Source organism: Nuphar pumila, chromosome 16 (genome assembly GCF_984573655.1).
Source record: "Nuphar pumila chromosome 16, dmNupPumi1.hap1.1, whole genome shotgun sequence".
NCBI classification, from domain to species: Eukaryota; Viridiplantae; Streptophyta; class Magnoliopsida; order Nymphaeales; family Nymphaeaceae; genus Nuphar; species Nuphar pumila.
This window is the reverse complement of record NC_143264.1, coordinates 57,484,048-57,506,934: the sequence shown is the minus strand read 5'-3', so window position 1 is coordinate 57,506,934 and position 22,887 is coordinate 57,484,048. Positions and strand designations below refer to the sequence as shown.

The 22,887-nt window shown below is 36.6% G+C and overlaps 1 pseudogene; it reads left to right on the top strand.

Annotated features, from left to right (window-relative positions):
* The first annotated feature begins 14 nt into the window (after positions 1-14).
* Positions 15-22,887, top strand: part of LOC149813267 (protein PER1 homolog) — a 40,218-nt pseudogene continuing 17,345 nt past the window's right edge.

Genomic DNA, 22,887 nt, shown 5'->3' with positions numbered 1-22,887 from the left:
CTTGAAATATCTGGGCTTGTGTGTAACTCTGTGAAAGGACTGGATGCATTGGAGATATCTGTTTCCAGGGTTGTAGACTGTCATCTAATGATGTCCCAGACAACAGCCCTTGGTATATGAAGCAGCCCCTTTACCTGCAATGGAAACAATGGGACTGTAGGAGTGACTGCCGTTACCATTGTATGATAGAAAGGGAGAAAGAAAGAGATGCACTTGGACTAGGGCCTGTAAAGTACCATGGGAAGTGGTCCTTCAACCGTGTTCTGGGCATGCAGGTTTGCGTTACAATTAACATTTTCTCCGTTTAGGTTTATAAATTATCGTCATTTAGTTTAGTGGAAAATGATTGCCTGACCATGAAGTTTGGGATTGAAAAAGTTGCTTCAAATTTGTGTTGCCACCTGTAAAGCTGCAGTGCCCTTTTTTAGAAGTCTCCTCTACTTTGGTTAATTGTCTGACCACCGCTTTTATTGTACATATATGAATGAATCCATTACACATTTTTCAGATTCAGGATATTACGGCTTTTATTTATTCTTGCTTTTGGATTACAAATTAAGGATTCTCTGGTTTTCTGCTATGCTACACAGGAACCTGATTCAGTGGCGTTTTCTGCTTTTAACCTTGCAATGCAATTCTATGGATGGATGTCCTTTATGATATTTCACTACTACAAATTGCTTCCGAGGCCTGAAAATGGAAAGCCATATTATGATTTTTCTGGATTGTGGATTCTCTATGGAATATTTTCACTTAACTCATGGTGCTGGAGTTCTGTTTTTCACAGCAGGAAAGCCAGTTGATATTGTTATGTTTATTGTCAGCGTAATTTTTTAATGACCGCCAAACTTTTAGCTCTAATTAATACATCTACCAAACTTTGTTCATTTTCCAAATGCCCCCAAACTTTTAACTTGGGCTAAGGAAATAACTTCATATGGAAACTGCCATTAAGCTCATATATTACAATAACTAAAGTGCCTTCATAAGAATTAACTATAGCCTATTTTTTTCCAACTCTGTTGCCTGTCTTGACTTCATCTCAAGTAATAAAAGCTATAAACAAATAAAAGAACCTTGCTTTGCTCTAGTAATCTTTGGCACTTGACAACAATGAACAATTTGACGTTCCTAAGGGCAGAAAAATAAGTACATATTGAGCATAAAAGAAAAACTGTGTACCTTTTTAAGAGTCTTACATAGTAATTTTACTAGTCAACATTGAATCCAAGATTAAGCTAATGATGGTTAAGAAATCGTGATATATGCTTAAAAGTGACAACTTCGGTTGCTATTTGATAAGTGTGAAAACTTTGGTAGGTTTATTAATTTTGATAAAAGATTTGGTGGGAATTTGGAAATTACCCTTATTATTACCATTAAATATTGCTCGTTAATGTTAGAATCAATGATCCCTACTCAACTTTAGTGTCGTTGAACCTAATATTTTCTTGTTTAAATATGCGATACGGATTCAGCCACAATCCAACCACGTGTTTATGTTTGCTTGTATATCAAAAATTGGAATAAAGTCCTCAGTTTAATCATTTATCTGTGGATATCATTCCTATAGAGGTTTTTGTGAAATGAGATGTGCGTTTCTCCTTCAGGGATGTAGAGTTGACAGAGAAGTTAGACTATTCATCTGCTGTAGCTTTATTGGGATACAGTCTTATTTGCAATACTTCTAACTTTTAATTTGAAGGATGAGGCAACAAGAATGATGGTGGCTGCTCCATTTTTGGCATTTGTTACAACCCATATATTGTACCTCAACTTCTACAAGCTTGATTATGGTGAGATCATTTTCTATAATTTCATTTAGTAATGTAACATGGAATAGATTTATAGCAACACTTTTCGAAGGTAGTTTTTAAAGGGGATTTTTTGATAAAAACTATCAGTGCAAACCGTGCATCAAATCTTACATTAACCAGTTCATACTAGTGGTGCAGTCTGGGTCAAACTCAGGGAACAGGCTTAGAACTTTGTACTCCACACAGAACAGGTTTTTATTGCCTTAAACAAAATATAAACAAAACGTACTACTCTATTACAATTATTCGAGCAGAAACAAAATTATTACAACCCAATTAATAAATGACTTGAGGCCCTAAAAAATAAAAATAAAGAAAAGTAAAAAATTGGAGGGCTCTATTCGCTCGTGATCTAGCTTTCGTTGTCTACACGTGCACCGCCTTTGCTGTCGCATTCCAATCAACAAGCTTGCACCCACCTGAAAAACTCAAAACCAAAACAAACGAAACAACTAGACTACTTACTCTAGTTAAAGTTAGTTACATAAAATAATAATTAAATCTAAATATATCTAATTCTAAAGAAAAGCAAATTCTAGACTAAAGAATTGTTTTCACACACATTTTGTTGACGCATGAATTCCAAAATAGTTTTTCTTTTTGTATTTCATTATGTAGCAAACCGTGGGCTACTTTGCCAAACAAAAATTCAATGAAGCACTAATCTAAATAAAAAAATAAACTAACTAAAGAAAAATACTTAGCACACAAAAATCAAAATCAATCATGCCCCTTTTTTTTGAATTCGATCAGCAGATCGGTCATATAAACAACAGGCTCAAGTTGGACTAGGCAGTCGACTGACTAGGGTCAAGCTTGACCGGTCTGGTGACTGATCGGTCTTGGCTACAGATCGGCTAGCAGATCATACGTGATTAGGGCCAGATCAGCTTGTTGTCCCACTGGCTAGCAGCAGGTTGGATGCCGATCAAATTTGCAGATAGATTTGATATGGCTTGTGTTGGCCGACCAGATCGTTAAATCTGGTTAGTGAATAATGGAAGACCTGTCAGGTTCAACAAGGTTAAATGGCCCAGATTTGGCCAAGTATTATAAAAGAGATTTTGCAGATCGGGGCCTCGTCAGGCGTGCTGACAGGCTTGATCAAGGTTTGGTCAGGTGTGCTTGCTGAATCAGAGCTGGCAGTCAACCACTACTCTGCTGCAGATCGACTTTTAAAAAAAAATATAAATCTAGGGTGGGTTGCGACTGGCAGCAGATCTGCCTAGTCGGTATGGGGCTAGCCGAGTTTGACTAGTTCTTGATCTGGTCAGATTATGTTGGCTGAAAGTAGGTTGATCTGATTAGAAAAATCAGAAATAGAGTTTTTGTGTTTTCTTTTTCAATAAGTGAAAAAACTTAACTTTCAAGTAGAAAATAATTTAATTGAAAAGAAACTAACCTATGCAGCAACTTACGCTAAAAAAAAATTAAAGAGAAGAGGGAGAAGAATCTTACCTCGGGTTCGCCTCCAACGAATTGGGGAGAACAAAGTAGACTTTCCTCCTCGATCGCATACATCATGCACCTCTAAATGCAATAAAGAAGAAAGAAGAAGAGAAGAAGAAGAAGAAGAAAGGAGAAGAAAGAAGGAGGAAAGAAGAAAGAGAGAGAGAGGCTAGAGGGGGGTATGAGTTTCTATGAGGGAAAGACCCCCCCCCCCCTCCTCTAACTCTAAAACTCTTATTTATAAAGTTAAGTTAGGGTTAAGAGGTTGTTTTAGAAATTTTTTAAATGAGTGTTTTAAATTTCAACAATTTCACAAAACCTCATCTTTTAAAAAGTAATTTCTAAAAACCTGTTAAAGAAAACTAAAAATTCTAAAAAACACACGTGGGTCCAAACTTGTTTATTTTTTTCTTTAATTGAGATCAAATGCAACCTTGCAAGACAATGCACAAACATTAGCTAAACACAGGCTGTTAATGTTAATTTCTTATAATATCATGTATACAAACTATATAAAATCATGAATAAATTATGCATGATCAAATTCGATCGTGCTTATCATTTGCTAATCCTCGAGCAAACTTACCTTTAACAAAAGCAAAGCAAAACATGTAAATCAATAACATGACTCACTTTCATAGGAATTATGGTTGTATTTAGCATATACAACAAGCCATTTAACCCCTGAGTTACCCTAGTAGACGAGTAAGGTCTTCTGAGGGTTTGCAGTGATACTACCCATAAACATCTATGTCATGTATATATAAGAATTCTTTTCAAAAAAATATTAGGCAATTAAGAGATTAGTTTAAACAAATATTTCATGCAATTACATTCTCACAACATATTTAGAGTTTTAACATGCCTCCACAGAAGAAATTTTTTTTTTTTACTTTTCTAAAAAAAATTGTAATTATCTGTGCTTTTTTCTCAAAAAATCAAGTAGAATCATGTTGTTGCCCATTCATCATCACTTGTATGTTTTCTGCATAGTTTTTCATAACTATTTCTAAGCAATGAATTTTCATTAAGCTTTTGCTCTTTTTTTCTTTATTTTTCTTTTTTGATTTTTTATACTTTTTCTCTCTCTCTCTTTTCAGTTGAGCACTATATCAATTTTTAGGTTTTCGTGACTCCAAGAGGTCCTTGAGCCTTTCCCATGTTTCATGGAATTGCTTTCCTACCAACTGTAGGAAGCTAGTGATTGCTTTCCTGTACTGATTCGTTTTACCAATGGAAAAGTATTTCTTTAAAAATTCTTTTTGAAGTTGTTCTCATGTCGTAATTTGAATCGAGTCAATTGACTTCAACCAATGCTTCACCTTATCTTTCAAAGAAAAAGAAAAGAGTGTAAGCCTTAAGGCATCATCGTTGAAGTTGTGAATTCGCATAGTTGAGCAATTTTTTAAGAATTCATTAAGGTGTCGATAAGGATCCTCATTACTAAGGCCATAGAAAAATGAAATTATTTTAATAATGTTGGCCTTGATCTCAAAGGTGTTTGCCTCTACATCCAGTCTTGTGAAGCAAAAGGTTGAGGTGTACTCATTAGGAACGAAGTACTCCCTACGTGGGCATGTTGGGACCTCCTCACCCATTGTCTAGCTTGTGGCAAACGGCTCCTAAACAATTGTTACAGATTGAAAAGTGTTGTTTGGAGCTGGGGGTCTTGGGAGTGTCGCCCTTGCATATACCGCAGTTAGACTTGATATAGCAAATGTCCTAAAAAATTGTTTTCTACCTACACTAGCATGTAATCGCGATCAAACCACACTACAAAGCAAGCAAAAGAAAAGTACAATAAATAAACAAACACTACTCAAATGCAAGTATAGAGATTGAAAGCAAACTACATGCTTGGTACCCTAAAATGGTACCCTAGTAGGTGGGCCGTGTAGAAAAATTAAGTTGACTCTATGGTTTGCACTAAACATGGTTCTAACGGTCCTAATTAATGAACAAAAGCAAACTAAATAGTCCTAAATATAAGCAAAAAAGTAAAATAGGTAATCCTAAAAAAAATATGAAAGCAAACTAGCAATCTCAAATATACATGAAATAAAGTCAATAAAGTGACTACTTAGTCTCAAATCGTCGTTCTCCGGCAACAGCACCAAAAATTTGATGCAACTTTTCTTGAAGGCATTTTTTAAAAGGGATTTTTCGATAAAAACTATCAGTGCAAACTGTGCATCAAATATTACATTAACCAGTTCACACTAGTGGTGAAGTTCGGGTAGAACTCAGTGAACGGGTTTAGAATTTTATACTCCACACAAAACAATTTTTTATTGCCTTAAACAAAATGTAAACAAAACATACTACCCTATTACAATTGTTCGAGTAGAAATAAAATTATTACAACCCAATTAATAAATGGCCTGAGGTCCTAAAAACTAAAAATAAAGAAAAGTAAAAATTTGTAGAGCCCTGATTGCTCGCGAAATAGATTTTGTTGTCTGCACGTGCACGGCCCTCGTTGTCATGTTCCAATCAATAAGCTTGCACCCACCTGCAAAACTCAAGACCAAAACAAACAAAACAACTAGACTACCTAGTCTAATTAAAGTTAGTTACATGAAATAACAATTAAATTTAAATATATCCAATTCTAAAGAAAATCAAACTATAGACTAAAGAATTGTTTTCACACACGGTTTGTCGACGCATGAGTTCCAAAACAGTTTTCTTTTTGTATTTCAATATGTAGCAAATTGTGGGCTACTTTGCCAAACAAAAATTCAATGAGGCACTAATCTAAAAAAAAAGAAACTAACTAAAGGAAAATAGTTAGCACACAAAAATCAAATTCAGCCATGCCCCTTTTTTTTTAAATCTTATCAGCAGATTGGTCATATAAACAACAGGCTCAAGTTGGACTAGGCCGTCGACAAACCAGGGTCAAGCTGGCTCGGTCTGGTGACTGATCGGCTAGCATATGATATGTGATCAGGGCCAGATCATCTTGTTGTCCTGCTGACTGATCTGGCAGCAGGTTGGATGTCGATCAGATCTTCTGATAGATCTGATATGATCTGTGCTAGCCGACCAGATCGTTAAATCTGGTTGGTGAACGATGGCAGACCTATCGGGTTCAACAAGGTAAAATGGCCTAGATCTTGCCTGGTATTATAAAGAGATGTTTGCATATCAGAGCTCGGTCAGGCATGCTGACAGGCTTGATTAGGGTTTGGTCACGCGTGTTGTCTGAATCAGAGCTGGCAGCTGACCACTAATGTGTTGTAGATTGACTTTAAAAATATATAAATCCAGGTTGGGTTGCGGCTGGCAGCAGATCTGCCTGGTCAGTATGGGGCTATCCAAGTCTGACCAGATCTTGATCTGGTCAGATTATGTTGGCCGAAAGTAGGCTCATCTGATCAGAAAAATCAAAAATAGATTTTTTGTGTTTTCTTTTTCGAAAAAGAACTTAACTTTCAAGCAAAAAATAATTTAATTGAAAAGAAACTAACCTATGCAACAACCTACTCTAAAAAAAAACTCGGGTTTGCCTCCGACGGATTGGGAAGAATAGAGCAGACCTTCTTCCTCGATCGCACACGTCACGCTCCTCCAAATGCAATAAAGAAGAAAGGAGAAGATAGATGAAAGGAGGAAAGAAGAAAGAGAGAGAGAGAGGCTAGAGGGGGCATGAGTTTCTACGAGGGAAAGACCCCTCTCTAACTCTAAAACTCTTATTTATAAGGTTAAGTTAGGGTTAAGAGGTTGTTTTAAAAAAAATTCTAAAAGAGTGTTTTAATTTTCAAGAATTTCACAAAACCTCCTTTTTTAAAAGTAATTTCTGAAAACTCATTAAAGAAAACTAAAAAATCTAAAGAACATACGTGGGTCTAAACTTGTTTATTTTTTTCTTTAATTAAGATCAAATGCAACCATGCAGGACAATGCACAAACATCAGCTAAACACGGGCTGTTAATGCATATTTTGCACAATATCATGCATACAAACTGTATAAAATCATGAATAAATTATGCATGATCACTAATGCAGTTCTACTTTTTTCTTATGCAAAAGTTCTGGTGAAATTTGTCTGAATGGTAGATTATTTTGAGGGAGAATTATCTTCTCAATGAATTTCAGATAAGGAAAAAGGCAAGGAAATATTTCAGATTTTTGATATTTAATTCTCTGAAATGGCACTATTTTCTGCAATTTTTATACTGCTGCATTGATTTTGATGTTTATTGTTCTGGTTTATTTTAATGGGAAAACCTCTTCATCTAGAACCAATATGACAAGACCATGAAGGTGTCTCATGGAAGAGACAAGGGATCAGCAACCTCTCCATAGGAATCATTTTTGTGCATTTTATATAAAGGCACAATATATCTCCTCTTGTTATTGCTCAATGCCTGATGATTTTTACCTTCAGCTTCTTTGCTAGCATCTGTACCAAAGTTTAGTACGAGCCTATTTCTGTCTTTCCTCCAACCTTTGCCTTAAGAGGCAGAAATAACTTCTTGATACCCATATTCCATGTTCAAGATTTGAATTTTTGAGATGACCATTTCCCGTTTATTTCTAGAAGAGATTGCTAGGTGGATGTACTTGGCAGAACTTACATCTCTGGACTTGTTTAGATTCTTTGGTCCAATTATGTTCAAACTTTCAAGAGGTGATGCATCCCTGGCACCTTTCCTAATGTTTCATCATATTGTCTCTTGCAATTATTCCATGGGTTTAGGGCATGCTTCTGCAAATTATTTTGAGCTGATTTAGTGTCACTATGGCAGTTGATGTCCTTGTGAATCATAAAAGTGGATGTTAAGTAGAACTTTTGGTTACATAAAGCTAATCTAAGGTTCATAAATCGTGATGAACCTTGCATGACCATACTCCATGGAGTGGGGATTCTTGTGTGCTGATCATTTTGGAACTCACCCCAGCGACCCTCCTGACCTTGTCAGTTACCTCCCCTTAGGTTTAGTTATCAGATAAATCAGTATTTAGATGAATGACATTTCATATGCCCCTGCTATTGGAAGTTAATGCTATAAGTTTAGAGATTGTTCAGGGACTAAAATTGAGGATCATCCATGCTATACTTGTGAAATTATGTTCTCTGGAAGGGAAGGGGGACTCTTCACCATGTATTCTCCTGGACCCTAAGGTTCTTCAATTGGTCAAAACTTAGCTTGGAATTCAAGAGATCTGGTGTCTATTTGATTTCATAAGTCATCGATTGAGCTGACCTAGCAGCCAAAGTTGGCTGACCAAGCGGTCTATATTTGGGGCTTAGTTTGTTGAGTTGCTTGTGTGCATGTTGTAGGATGCGTGGCTTGCATTTCTATGAATTTAGTTTTGTCTGCATGGGAAAGGTTTTGATGAAGGTCATGTGCTATATTGCATTCATGAAGTATACTCACAAATGTGTAACAATGTATCATTTGGGTGTAATCAATCTGGACAAACCATGATTTAGGAATTCAGGAGATTGTTGGGTACGGTTGAGACTTGGGATGGTATCTGGGTCGTGATCATTAGGACATTAAGTGAACTTAATTTTCAACACATTTCCCAGACACCTGTTGTTTCAAGTAGGCATTGGTATGGCTTGGGATGGTATCTGGATCGAGGTCATTAGGACATTAAGTGGACTTAATTTTCAACACATTTGCCAGACATATGTTGCTTCAAGTAGGCTTTAGGTACGGCTTGTGATGGTATCTGAGTCGTGGTCATTAGGACATTAAGTGGACTTAATTTTCAACACATTTGCCGGACACATGTTGCTTCAAGTAGTTCTCTGATTAGGTTCAGTAAGGATATATGGGCACCTTAACAATTACTGATGCTGCTCTTAAATTTTTTACCTTTAATATGTAAGTAACCTTTTTTATACTCTCTTTCATCTTCATTACTGAAGTTGGGAGGGTGGTGTGTGTTCTCCCCCGAAGACGGACTCTTTGCTATAGTGCTTGTTCAGAAGTCTCAATGAGCGCCACGTATGTAAGCACATGTGGTTCGTATTCTCGTGTGTCGGCATCACTTAGCATCGGAGCCCGGTGAGGTTGCAAAGACTTAAGTACCCTTTATTGCTATTCTTGTCATGAAACAATGGTTCAAGAAAATAACAAAAATGTCCTCCATTCAAAAAAAAGGAAAACGATGGTTCGAAAAAAGGACAAAAATATCTTCCATCCAGAAAGTCGAGGATAATGTTAACTCTTCAAAGTCCAAACAGTGAAACAAACATGAAACGCTCTCTTTCTTTTTTGTTTGAACTTTCCATCGTCATCTTCTTCTTCTTCCTTCTCTATGAAACACTGTAAAACCCTCTCGAGAGAGAGAGAGAGAGAAGAAATTAAGGGAGGCAAAGAGCCAGTGATCTGATGGTGATCGTCATCCTCTTTCTGCTAGCAGTGGCCGGAATGTTGCCCTCATCCAGTGGGCAACCGACTGCGACGGCCCCTCTGCCACCTTCGAGGGACACCTACAACGAAATCTTCCTCTAGTACACCTACAACGAAGTCTTTCAAAGTACAATCTGTCTACCCCTACGTCAGCAATACTTTCGATCAGGGCTATGCCTTCCAGGCCACCCTGACGCTACTCAACATGAGTGTTCGCACCCTTAAGTCTTGGCAGGCATTTGTCAGGTTCTGGCACCATGAGGTCCTCATCTCGACCTCCGGCAATGTGCTCTCTGACAGGACCCACCTCCCCGCCAATGTTGAGAATGGCATGTTCCTCTCCGGCTTCCCCATCACGGACCTCAAGATTGCCATCGGGATGGCTGGCGACTACAATGTTCTTGGAAAATCGCAAAATCGAATAGTGATTTATGAAAATCGCGTAGTGAAAAAAAATGGTAAATCGCTATGCGATTTTCATAAATCGCTATATCGAGTAGGGATTTATGGAAATCGTGTAGCAAAAAAAATGGCAAATCACTAAATCGAGTAGCAATTTACGAAAATCGCGTAGCGAAAACAAAAACAAAAAATCGTGGGAAAGGGTGTTACGAAAACCTCAAGCAAGAAACAACCAAAGGAAACATATGAGCACCACGATCAAACAAAACACTTTATTGCTCTTTTTCGACAGTTACAAGAGGGAAAGAAAAGAAAAAATGTATACCCACCCATTGAACATGCAGCGGGACCTGCACCGGAGGGAGCCCCCAGAATCCCCCCCTCCCTCCTGTAAGGGCAAAAACTCTGAATTAGGCTCCACAACTCATCAAGTTAAACCATGCTATAATCAATGTGCAGGTCAGTCGGTGCTTGATGGAGCAGTGTAGGATCGTCTGCTGGATGTGCATAGAAGCAAAAAGAGAAGGGAGAGAGAGAGGGTTGATGTTCATGGCCTTCTTCAGAGGGGATTTCTTTCTCGGATAATCCTGCAATGCAGAGACTGGGTCTTAAATAACCATCTTTGGGGTACTTAAGTCTTTGCAATCGCTCCTTTTCTATAATCATCATTTTATGGCACCAATGAAGGAAAGGGTACTTAAGTCTTTGCAATCGCACTGGACTCTGATGCTAACTGATGCTGACAAACATGGGGATACGAGCTTCACGTGCTTACATATGTGGCGCTCATTGGGACCCCTGAACACGCGATGTAGCTAACGGTCGTCTTTGGGGGAGAACATATAACCTGCTTCATAATTTTCAACACACTTGCCGGACACATGTTGCTTCAAGTAGTTCTCTGATTAGGTTCAATAAGGATATATGGGGACCTTAACAATTACAGATGCTACTCTTAAATTTTTTTACCTTTAATATGTAAGTAACCTTTTTTATACTCTCTTTCATCTTCATTACTGAAGTTGATATTGAGGTTTTGTTGCTTTCTTCTCCCTGTTAGGCTTGGTAGAGTTGAGCCCGCAGGTCACAAGGGGGAGAGAGAGAGAGAGAGAGAGAGAGAGAACTCTAGGGGACGTCCTCTGATCTGTCATACGGGGATGTCTCTAGAGGTATATTTATAGGAGTAAAACACAATTACATCAAGACTCTTTTATACAGTTACATCATGACTCCTTTGCACAATACACGACTTTGAGTTGGACTATATCTTATCCAGTCCTATCCTCAGCTAGGTTCCTATTATAATTAGGATTCTTATTATGGATGAGACTCTTTATAATTAGAACTGGACTGGTATGCCATATCATCTCTGACACACCACATGTATGACACATGTCATGATGACACATCCTATGTCACATCACCTATTCTTTACATCGTCAAATGTGGTTATTACCAGCCATTCCAAGGATTATCCATGTTAATTCTAGTTTCTCAAAATCATCAAATTTTATGTGGTTCTAAAATCCTCTTTAAAGGACCTTTCATATTTATTGATGCATTCATGTTGCTCTTAAAAGGTATGGTTGTTCAGCTTGTATGGTTTATAATTAGAACTGGACTAGCATGCCACATCATCTCTGACACGTCACATGTATGACATGTCCTATGTCATGTCACCTATTCTTTACACTCCCCCTCAAACTGTGCGTGGTTGAAAACCATGGACAGCCTGTCCTTAAGCATCCAATAATGAAGAAAGGGGTGATGGTTTCGTGAAAATATCAACCACTTGATGTTCTCAAGAAATAAAATGTGGTTGTACTTCTTTATCTTCTACTCGCTTACGAACAAAGTGTTGATCCAACTCAACATGCTTCATTTGTCCATGCTGAACAGGATTACTTGCAACTGCCACTGCACTCACAGTATATGAAGGATTTATATATTCACTGCTGCAGGTTGACAGCAGATGATGAAGTCATAAAATTTCTACCGTAATAGCAGCCATTGCCCTATATTTAGCCTCAGTGCTTGATCTGGGCCATAATCCTCTGACTCTTACTTGACCATGACACTAAATGTCTTCCTAAAATTATTCCATAATTGGAAACAGACTTCCCATAGATGGATCACTTATCTGCATCTGAATAAGCAACTATAGCAAGGCTCATTAAATACAGGTGGGTGGTCAGTTTGGAGATGAGACCATCAGTTATTGTACCTTTGATATATCTGAGTATCCTTTTTCACAATGTCCATATGGCTTTGTCTAGGAGTATGCATAAGTTCACAATGGAAGCCAAATATGGTCTTATAAAAGTCAAGTACTGATGTGCACTTACCATGCTTCTGAATTTCTCTGGAAAGACTGACAAGCTATCATTCTCAATACCCCCATGAAGCTTTACATTTAATGCCATTGGGGTCTTAGCAGGTTTACATTCTGCCATACCACTGCATTGTAAAAGATCCTGGGCATATTTACTCTATGAAAGGCCTAAAGAGGTAGTAGTTCTGTGACTTCTGTCTCCAAGAAAATATTTGAGAACCCTAAGATCCTTCATGTGGAAGTTCTGGTGAAGAAAGATCTTGAGATCTTGAATATGTGACTCGCTACTTGTTATAATAATGTCATCAACATAAACAAAAATCATTGTCATGTCAGAACCATCAATATAAGTAAGCAATATGTAATCGCATTGACTTCTTGTGAAGCCAATATATCGAATTGTTGTACTGAATGTCTCAAACTATGCCTTGGATGCCTGCTTTAGCCCGGAGATGGCCTTTTTCAATTTCAAGGTTGTCTTTGCAATGTCACCTTCAGGATAACCTGGAGGATGTTCTATATACACCTCCTTATATAACTTTCCATGAAGAAATGCATTCTTCATATCAAGTTGATATAATTGTCAACCAAGAGAAAGAATAACATGGATTGTTCACATCCTGACAACTGGACTGAAGGTCTCATCAAAGTCAAGGCCATGCTCTTGAGTACATCCTTTATTCACTAGTCTTGTTTTATACCTCTCAATACTATTGTTTGTCTTATACTTGATCTTATAGACTTATCTGCATCCAACAATATTTTTGTCGAGGGGTCTATCTACAACTTCCCAAGTGTCACATTCATGCAATCAGAAAAAGGTTTGATCTTCTTTATTTTTACTTACCTTTCTTGCTTCCCCTTGTTTTGCTTGTTTCAAAGCACGTCCTTAAAAAAAAGAGTTATCACATCCTAAAAAAAAAAGAAAACAAATCTAATTAAATCTCAGATTGCCACATACGCCGTTCCTCCAAAAAAGGGGGGTGCAACGTATCTTTTCTCTTTAAATATTTTCTTTCATGTTTCTTGATCCTATTCCTTTCTTTCATGTTCTTAAAAGTCATTTCTTGATTCTTTGCCCCTCATATATTTCCTCCAAAAAAAAAGGAAGAAAGATCTAATTGTTACCTGCAGCACACCCTTAGTCTATAGTTATTGTTACCGACCAGCCAAAAAAAATGTTCTAGTGTTACTTGCTCCCTTTGTCCTTTGTTATGGCTACTTTACATTCTAGTTCTTCCATTAATTCCTCCTTCCTTAGTCAACTTGTTTCCAATAAGTTAGACTCTAATTTTATTACCTAAAAAAAGCAAATTATTCCCTTTATTAGTAACCATGATTTGATTGGGCATCTCGATAAGGCTCTACTTGTTCCTGTAGAGTTTATCCTACAGTTTGAATCAAAAGATATCAAGCAAACCAAAAAACTTGCCCCAAATCTGAATTTTTCTATATGGTCTAAAAATGACCAAGCAATGGTGGCTTATGTTATTGTCACTTTATCATGGGAAGTTTTGCTTCATATTTCCACAGGAGTTAATGATCACGATATCTAGCAGATCTTACATCGTTGGTTTGAACAGATATTTACTCCTAAGATTTTTCATCTGAAAGGAGAATTTAGAAGGTTATCCAGAGGTGATTATAGTATGATAGATTATCTTAACAAGATAAAATCTATCATTAATTAGTTTGCATCAATAGGTGCCCATGTTGCAAACGAAGATATATGCATGCAAACCCTTCAAGGTTTGGGATCAGAATTTAATATGTTGTTATTATGTACTCGGGTTAGAAACCACGACCTCCCTTTGATTAGTTGTGTTCGATGGCCTATGACCCATTGATAAGACCAAAATAAGGCAAATCAGAATTGGTAAAACTTTTTGTTTTTTACCTTTAAAATTGAGCAAAATTTGAAGGCAAAAATCTGGTAGTATATCATTAGATGCGTCTCATAATTCTGAAAACATTGATATTTTGTTTTTCTTAATTCAGGCTACGGTTGGCCCAAAAATCATATTTTTTTAAAAATTAACCCGCCTCGGTGTGACCAGTTCTGGATTAGATCGGATCTTATCCATTTGGTCCAAGTTGATATGGATCTGAACCCAATCCAAGACCCATATTAATTAGAATCTGGTCCAGGTTGAGATCCATATGAAGATTGGATATGGATCTTGGATCTGGATCCAAATCTATATTTAAAATCCAAGTTCGACCAATTTAAAGTTTTAAATTCAATATAAAAGTTAAATTGAGTGAAATTTCATGTTAAAAAGACTCACAAAGGGGGGAGATACCCTCTAGAATATTCTTAAAATTTATTATTTAATAAATAAATAATAATTAATTAATAAAATTCCATCAAATATGTATTTCCAGCATGTTATATTTCTGCATAAACATGCATCAAACATGTATTTCCAACATGTTATATCTCTGCATAAATATGCATCAAATGTGCATTTCTAGCATGTTGTCTCCTCCTATTAGTTGTTGGCAAGCTATGTTTGAGCGACTAACCTTCATATCTGATATGTTGAAATTTGGTTGGTCATGTGAAAGCTTGTTGGAGGTTGTTATGTGCATTTCCGGCATGTTGTCTCCTCCTATTAGTTGTTGGCAAGCTATGTTTGAGCGACTAACCTTCATATCCGATATGTTAAAATTTGGTTGGTCATGCGAAAGCTTGTTGGGGGTTGTTTGCATATATATATATATATATAGATGACTCGTGTAAGGTCTGCCCATCATCATTATATGTGCAGCATCGTCCGCTGTCCACTTGTAAACACCCAAAATTTTTACCCTCATCCAGTACTTACATTTCATGTGTCATTGCATATCATTGCATGCATTCGGCATACCATTTCATTGCACTACATAGCATTGCATGTCATTGCATCTCATTTTCGAGATCCAGCACTCCTGTTTTTCAAAACATTCAATCCAGATTTGAGTTTTAAAGCTTTCTTTCAAAATCAATTTCAAAACCTGGGTTTTTAGTCAACATTCTATCATTTTCCAACCCCAGGACCTCATATTTCAAAATATTTTGTTAGAAAACAATCTGGATTCATTTCAAACTCAATTTCAATTGATTTCAATTCTCAGATGAGACCCATTTAGGTGGTGTCACTTCTGGATTCATTTACTTGTCAAAAATCTCCAAAAATTTCAGAGTCCTAGTTGGATCAGGATTCTTTTTCTATAGTCCAGTCAGATCAGAACTCTACTTTTCACTACCTTTTTACCTGCTTTCGGAGAAAACCTTTCAAAATCTTTTGTTTTGGCCAAAATTTTAGAATCCTAGTTGGATCAGGACTCTTTTTCCAGAGTCCAGTCGGATCAGGACTCTTCTTCGGAGTTTCAATTGGATTGGGACTCTAATCTTTTACAGCTATTTTATCTATTTCAATCAAATCTTTTAAAATCTTTCAAAATGAGTCAGAAACTCAGAGTTTCAGTTAAAACAGGACTCTGTTCAGAGAGTCCTAGTTGGATCAGGACTCTGATTCTGATTTCAATTTTGAGAAAATCTTTCAGACATCTTTCAATCTACCAAAATTATTACACTTTTATCAAAGAATTTCAAAATTCTGAGGTTTTATCTCAGAGTCCTGATCAAATCAGGACTCTACCCCAGAGTCCTGATCGAAGTAGGACTCTATCCAAAATTGATTTTCTCACTTCATTTTCACTAGTTTTCAAAAAACTTTGCCCAAATTTCATCATTTGTTCATCAGAAAACCAAAATTCTTAGAGTTCTGATCGAATCAGGACTCTTTCTTAGAGTCCTAATCAGATCAGGACTCTAAACCAAAACTTCAATTTCATCCTGCTTTAACTGTTTTTCAAAATCCTCCCATTTGTTTTCTCAAGAAAATCCAAAAATTTGAGAGTCCTAGTTCAATCAGGACTCTGTCCTCAGAGTCTCAGTTGAATCAGAACTCTATTTTATTCCAGTATTCGTTATTGTTTTCACTGTTTTGACAAGTTCTTTCATTTGTTTTTCAGAAAATACCAAAAAAAATCTAGAGTTTCAGTCCGATCAGAACTCTGTCCCAGAGTCCTAGTCCAGTCAGGAGTCTGTTTTGAAGTCTATTTTAATTTCATTTTTATTGTTTTCAAAATTTAGGTCATTTTACAGAGTCCAATTAATTTAGGACTCTATTTTAGAGGTCGGTCGAGTTAGGAGTCTACCCCTGACTGTGTTTTTTCTACTTATTTCGTCAGTTTTTGATAAAATCTTTCAAAAACTCTTCCATTTGAATTCTAAAATCTAAAATCTGAGAATCCTAAGAGTTCAGGACTCTAACTCGGAGTTTCAGTTAGCTTGATACCCTATTTTCAAAGATCTTGAATTTCAAATACTGATTTTAACCCCTTTTCAAAACCATTTTCAGTGTTTATTTCAAAATTCTTCAAAACTCGATGTGGGCCCACTCAGTTGGCACCATATCCAGAGGAGTTATGCCTTGGTTAGAACCCTATTCCATTTCAAAAATTCTAATTTTAAGATTGCTTTTGAAAATCCTTTTGAAAACTCCTTCAATTTCAAGTTTTAAAATCGTTTTTTAAAAAACTCAAGTAGGGCCCACTCGGGGTGGCGCCATATTCGAGTAAGTCGGGGCTAGACTAGGGTTAGTCAGTATCTTAGTTAGTGTTAGGGGTTTAGAAGAGTTAATATCATTTTGAAAACCCATTTTGAAGTTTATTTTTTAAAACTAGTGTTTTTAAAGGTTTTTAAAAAACCAAATGTGGAAGATGCCAAGTGGCATCACATTTGGACTTTCTAGGGTTTAATTAGGGGTTAATTAGGGATTAATTAGAGTCCCACCTAGGCTATAATTCTCCAAAAAATCGTTGCCCCCTTTATTGGATTTATTAGAAAGAGTTCTAAAAAAATAAAACTCCTTAATTAACCCTAATTAAGGAGGTTTTGAAAACCTATAAATAGGGGACTTCAAGAGGTCAAAAGGAGCTCTTTTTCTCTCAAATTTTCGTGGCTTCTCTCTCCTTTCCAGCACCTCCACCTTCCTCCATTGAGGCTGCAGCCCCAAGGTGAGTTATTTAATATTATTTTATTATTATTTTATTAGTTTTTTATGATTTTTCAATAGATTTCAACATGGAAACTCTTGTGTTCATGGATTTAACCATGGATTTCATCCAAGAACCCCAAAATCGACCCAAGAAGATGATCTAACTCAGTTTGAGAGTGATTTCAAGGATTCTAATCCATTAGAATTGATGAGAGGTACGTTTTTCATGCTCTTAACTGACGAAACGTGAGATTTACCCGTTAAATGGGTTAAATCCATGATTTCAAAGGTGAAAGCAAATTCCAGCCATGGATTCCATGTATTTTATTTATTTATTTGTTTATCCATGTTTATTACACGTTTTCCAGCATAGAAATAATTTTTATTTTACTGTTATAGTGTTTATTTTATTGTTTTTCATTAGTTAATGCATATTTTCTCAAGTTTCTTAGATTTCTGTGTGTTTTTAGTTTAGAATAGAAAAGAGCATGCTATTTCGGATTTAAATATGTGTTGTTAATTTCTGATTTTTTTATATGTGATGCATGCATATGTGATTGATCTACTGTAAGAAAATCAAAGATTTTGGACTTCGGGAACCTTGTCAGAAAAATCAGACATCAAATCGGGTTTTTAAAACATTAAAATCGTTGCTAAAATCAAGAGGGTAACTTGCTGTGATGATATTTTTCTCATCTTATATCCGATTTTAGATATGTAAAGTTCCATGGATTCATATTGATTAGATCTAGCTACTGTAAAAATTTTAGAATTTTTTATTACTGTTTAGTATTTTTCCTCTGTCAGAGACTCTGATTTTCAATTTAAAACTCGTTAGGGTTTTCCAAAACCCTAATCCGACTTGTGTTGTTTATAAATCCCAAACTACAGATCCGATTCATGATCTGTAAAAAGTGAGTATTGTTATTTTTCTGTCAACTATTCACTGTTAAAATCTCAGATATTTTGAATGATCACTGCTATTTATACCAGAATTTTCAATTGAAAGTATCAGTTAAGACTAAAGTTAAAATCAATATATTCAAGTCCGGATTGTCAGATAGGAATCTCCCTGGTTTTAAAAGATTTTTCAGATCTGTAAAAAATAAAAGTTCTGTTTTCTTGTCTATTTGTTCTCTGTAAAATTTCATAAATTTTCATGAAGGTTTGACCCCTGGTTCGGGTGTTTGACTGAGACTGGTTGGTGAGCTAGGTCAAAAATAGCATATTTTTAGGGTTTAATGCAATTTTCGGATTAATTTAATGCCAAAAAAATATTTTTATAATTATAATCTGATATTAGGGTAATAAAAAGTGCAGGTACTAATTTTGAGGATTTTTAGAATCCGTTTGATGCTTGAATGGCTTGAGTTGCAAAACAGGGCACCCGAAGAATTCCAAAACATTGCAAAATCACAAAATTTGTGATATTCTTGGATTTTTGTGCATAATCATATATTTTTAGGGTTTAATCATATTCATAATCATATTAGGATGCTTTGGGTTTAATTTGATGCTCATTTGATTTCATTTAGTGCATAAAACATAAGTTTTTACCAAAATCTATTTCAGAAAACCCTGATTTCAAGGCCATAGTCTTGCTATCAGGGGAAATTTGGTCATTTGACCTCAATTTCGAAATTCCTAACCCTAATTTTTATATTTTTAATCATGTCATAGCATATTTAGTTTGATTTATTTTTATTTGTATTTCAAAACTTGCATTTACCAAATATCTTTCTGAAAACCCTAATTTCAAGGCCATAGTCTAGTTATTAGGGGTATTTTGGTCATTTTGACCCCAATTTCGAAATTTCTTATCTTATCTTCCTTATTTATTCAATCTTATTTCATATTTTATCAATTTTGATTTAAGGGAATCATGGCAAAAAGGCTTATATCTAGCAAAATCCAGTAATTTCTTGATATTACTGGATAAACCTAGAAAAGCCAACATATATTCACTAACCAAGCTTTCTAGTTTTGCAGGTACATTGAAGATTTTATTTTTCATGTATTTAAATTTCAATAGTGATGTAAACTAAATTAAACTTTGGAATAAGAATTTACATTTCCTACTTAGCTTAGGCATCATTGCATATAGTTTACTTTTTTTTAAATAATGTTAATGTGTGATGGATGATGATTCATGCATATTCAAACTCACTATGGTCTACACGAATGGCACATACACTAGCTTTTATGAAGTTTATAAACTTGGTGGAATTCGTATTTATGGTCATAGTCAGAATATGAATGATACGCAGATTTATGATCTTCACATTAGCCACATTCAGCCTACACTCTTAGGCTAATTTCAAAATGCACTGCATTTCTCAAAAATACAAAAAGTATTTCTCAATTCCTCAAATCCATATTCATTCATTTCATGCATTTGCCAATTCCAATTAAAATCTCAATTCAAAGAAGTTCATTTTCTCAAAATCCTCTAAGTCTTATTCAAAAATCGATTTTCTCAAAATATGGATTTGCCCATGATATTTCAAGTATTTTCCAAGTTCCAAATTTGATTTTCTAAGTTATATTTTCAATCTCAAAGTTTGAATTCAAAGAAATCAAGTTTTCCAAAGTAATTTCACATTTCTTAAAATCGATTTTCACAAAATCTCAAGATTTCTTCAAAAACCGATTTTTACTTTTCTCAGAAGTACATTTCAAATCCCAATTCACGATTTTCCATGTGATATCTATTCTAAGTGTTTCAGTTATTCAAAGCAAACATCATGTTTTCAAATATGCATTTTCAGAAAATTCATAGCACATGCCTGATTCTATGTGCATTTAGAAATTAGAATATGATTTAGACAAGTTGAATAGAGCAGAGCAGTAGATTGATCCTTGGTTCGATTACCCCTGTTAAAGGTGACAGGAACGGTCGAACCTCGTACCGACAGGCGAGTCCCATTCTACGGAATTTTCCCGCATTTTAAAACGGAGGCGAGTTATTTTCAAAAACTTTTCAAAGGTCAGTTTGACTCGCAAAAGCTAAAAATTTTGCGATGATAACAGCTTTGGCGACTGAGATGGGACCTGTCTTCGCCTGATCAATTTAATGCTCTACTTAGTTCAAGTTGTCAAAATCGATTTCCATGGAATGTCAGCTTTTAATTTATGCTATCATGTGAACCTAGGAGCCTAGACCTGAACCCAGCTGACATGGAATGCATATAGACTAGGTATGGTTTGGTAGGACCATATTGAGGAGAATTATTCATGCTCACATAGACTTAGGTCTAATACAACACTCCTCAATTTAGGAATTGTATGAAAACAATGTTTGCTTCTTCAAATATTTCAAAATTCTATCTCTTTAGGACTTAGAGCCTTCTGTTTGATTGCATGTGCTCATGTTTTTCAAAAATCACCCTACCTATATTATCCCGGTCTTCACGTTGCTGGGCTCTCTTCCAGAACCATAGTTCGGTACAGAGCCTCACAACTGGGCCACTTATTTGGGTTAACACCCCCCTGCCACGTACCAAGGGCCATAGTCCAACGTATATCGGCAGGTGCTCAAGGATGTTGGAAAACTTGAACCTAGAACCGGAGAAATTGATTTTATGCCATGTACATCGAGCCTTGGCTCGAGTATATAGGCATAACTGGATTGGATACAGTTGATCTGAACCTTAGAGTTAGGATTAAGATCCTACAGCCATTTCAAAATTTGTGCATCTAGAGTCAGCTTTTAGGGAATGTTGTATGTGCATACTTGTTTGTGCAAGATGTAATTGAATAGTCATTTCCTTTTTATTTTCCATATTTTCCCAATTTTCTAAAATACTGGACGATTTTCTCAAATTTCCCCAATCTATGTCCATGTACTGTCCATGTTTTAAACCTTGGATGATTTTTCGAATACTTCATTTTCCATTTATTTCTTCATATTTCATCAAACCCTGGACGATTTTCCAAATTTCCCTTAATTTCTTTCAAAACTCCAGGTGATTTCTCATCTTTCCTGTCTTCTGGATCTCGAATTTCCTACTTTATTTTTATCCTGCCTGCATTTCCCTCAAATTTCCTGTATTTTCTCAAGTCTTATTCCAATTTTCCATGTTTTCCAATCTGATGACATCCAGTCAGCTTGATTCAGTCTTCCCTGAGGGTCACATCTCCTACGAGGTGCGACAAAGTCTTCCCGAGCATCGAGTCTTCAGCACCGGATCCTTCTTTCCCCGGTGGTACTATTTATGGTTCAAGAATTTCTCTCGTATGTTTCCGGACCACTTGGACGATTGTGGGTTAGAACTGGCGTCTGCAGTGGGAAAGCAGACAGTCAACGGCAACTTGATCCATGCACTAGCAGAACGGTGGAATCCGAGCACTTCTACCTTCTGGTTCCCGTGGGGCGAGATGACAATACTGATGAATGAATTTTCAGAAATCATGGGATTGCCCGAGCCATCCGGTCAGCCTGGAGATCCATTGGAGAAACAGTTTTTGATTAATGTCAAGGGTCTAGACCCTAAAGATGCCTTAGCTCGCATGACGGGACGCAAGTCTTGGCCTTTGATTGAAGAAGATGGAAATGAATATGTGAACCTACTCGAAATCTACAGACAGTATGGGATATTCATAGAAGTCAGCTCATTGTCCAGGACAGCTCGAGAAAGAATTCAGCATGCGATGGTTCTGTGCACGGTGGGATTAGCTTTCTTCCCCGATGGACGGAATTATATGGATATCAGAATAGTTCAGCTTTTAAGGAGGTGGGGAAGTCGACAGACCAGCCGCCTCTCGATAGCCATGGCCGCACTCGCCTTTCTATACCGAGGGTTGACCCGTTTCACACTCGGAGAGTCGATCCTAGTCGAAGGGTGCACCTATGCCTTGCAGTCTTGGTTCCTCCGGCATGTGCCAGTCCGAGCCAGTTCATTCAGATACAATGGAAAAAAGCTTTTGCCAGTTGCGCGATACCGGTTCTTGATCGACAACCTTCAAGAGGAAGAAGTCGCATGGGACTACTTTGATCGTCAGGAATCACCTCCCAGATATACTTGCGCTTATGGCAAGCGGTTCAGGTTACTCGGCCCCTTCTTCTGCGCATACTATCATCCAGAGCGGTGTGTCAGGCAGTTCTCTCAGAGGCAGAAGCGCGTAGAGATTCGTCCACTAGCAGGGGTTCTGCTAGAATTCGACCTCGCATCAGATCAGTGGTCCGGAGCATACCATTCTGCCAGACATGGCTGAGATTCTTTTGTTACTCTCACTATTTTTCCTGGCCCTCGAGTGTCCTCTGATTATCAGGAGTGGTGGAAAATTGTTTGTCCCCCTCCTCTCTGTCAAGTGTATTATTAAAATCATATTCCTTTAATCTTCATTTCACCTTGGTTTGACGACCTCGCCTAGGTAACAAGGCATATTCTCAGTTGTTTATTTTGCAAAGAATAGCAGCGCAATTGTCGTAAACTCCAGCGACGACTCAATCCCTAATAATAGG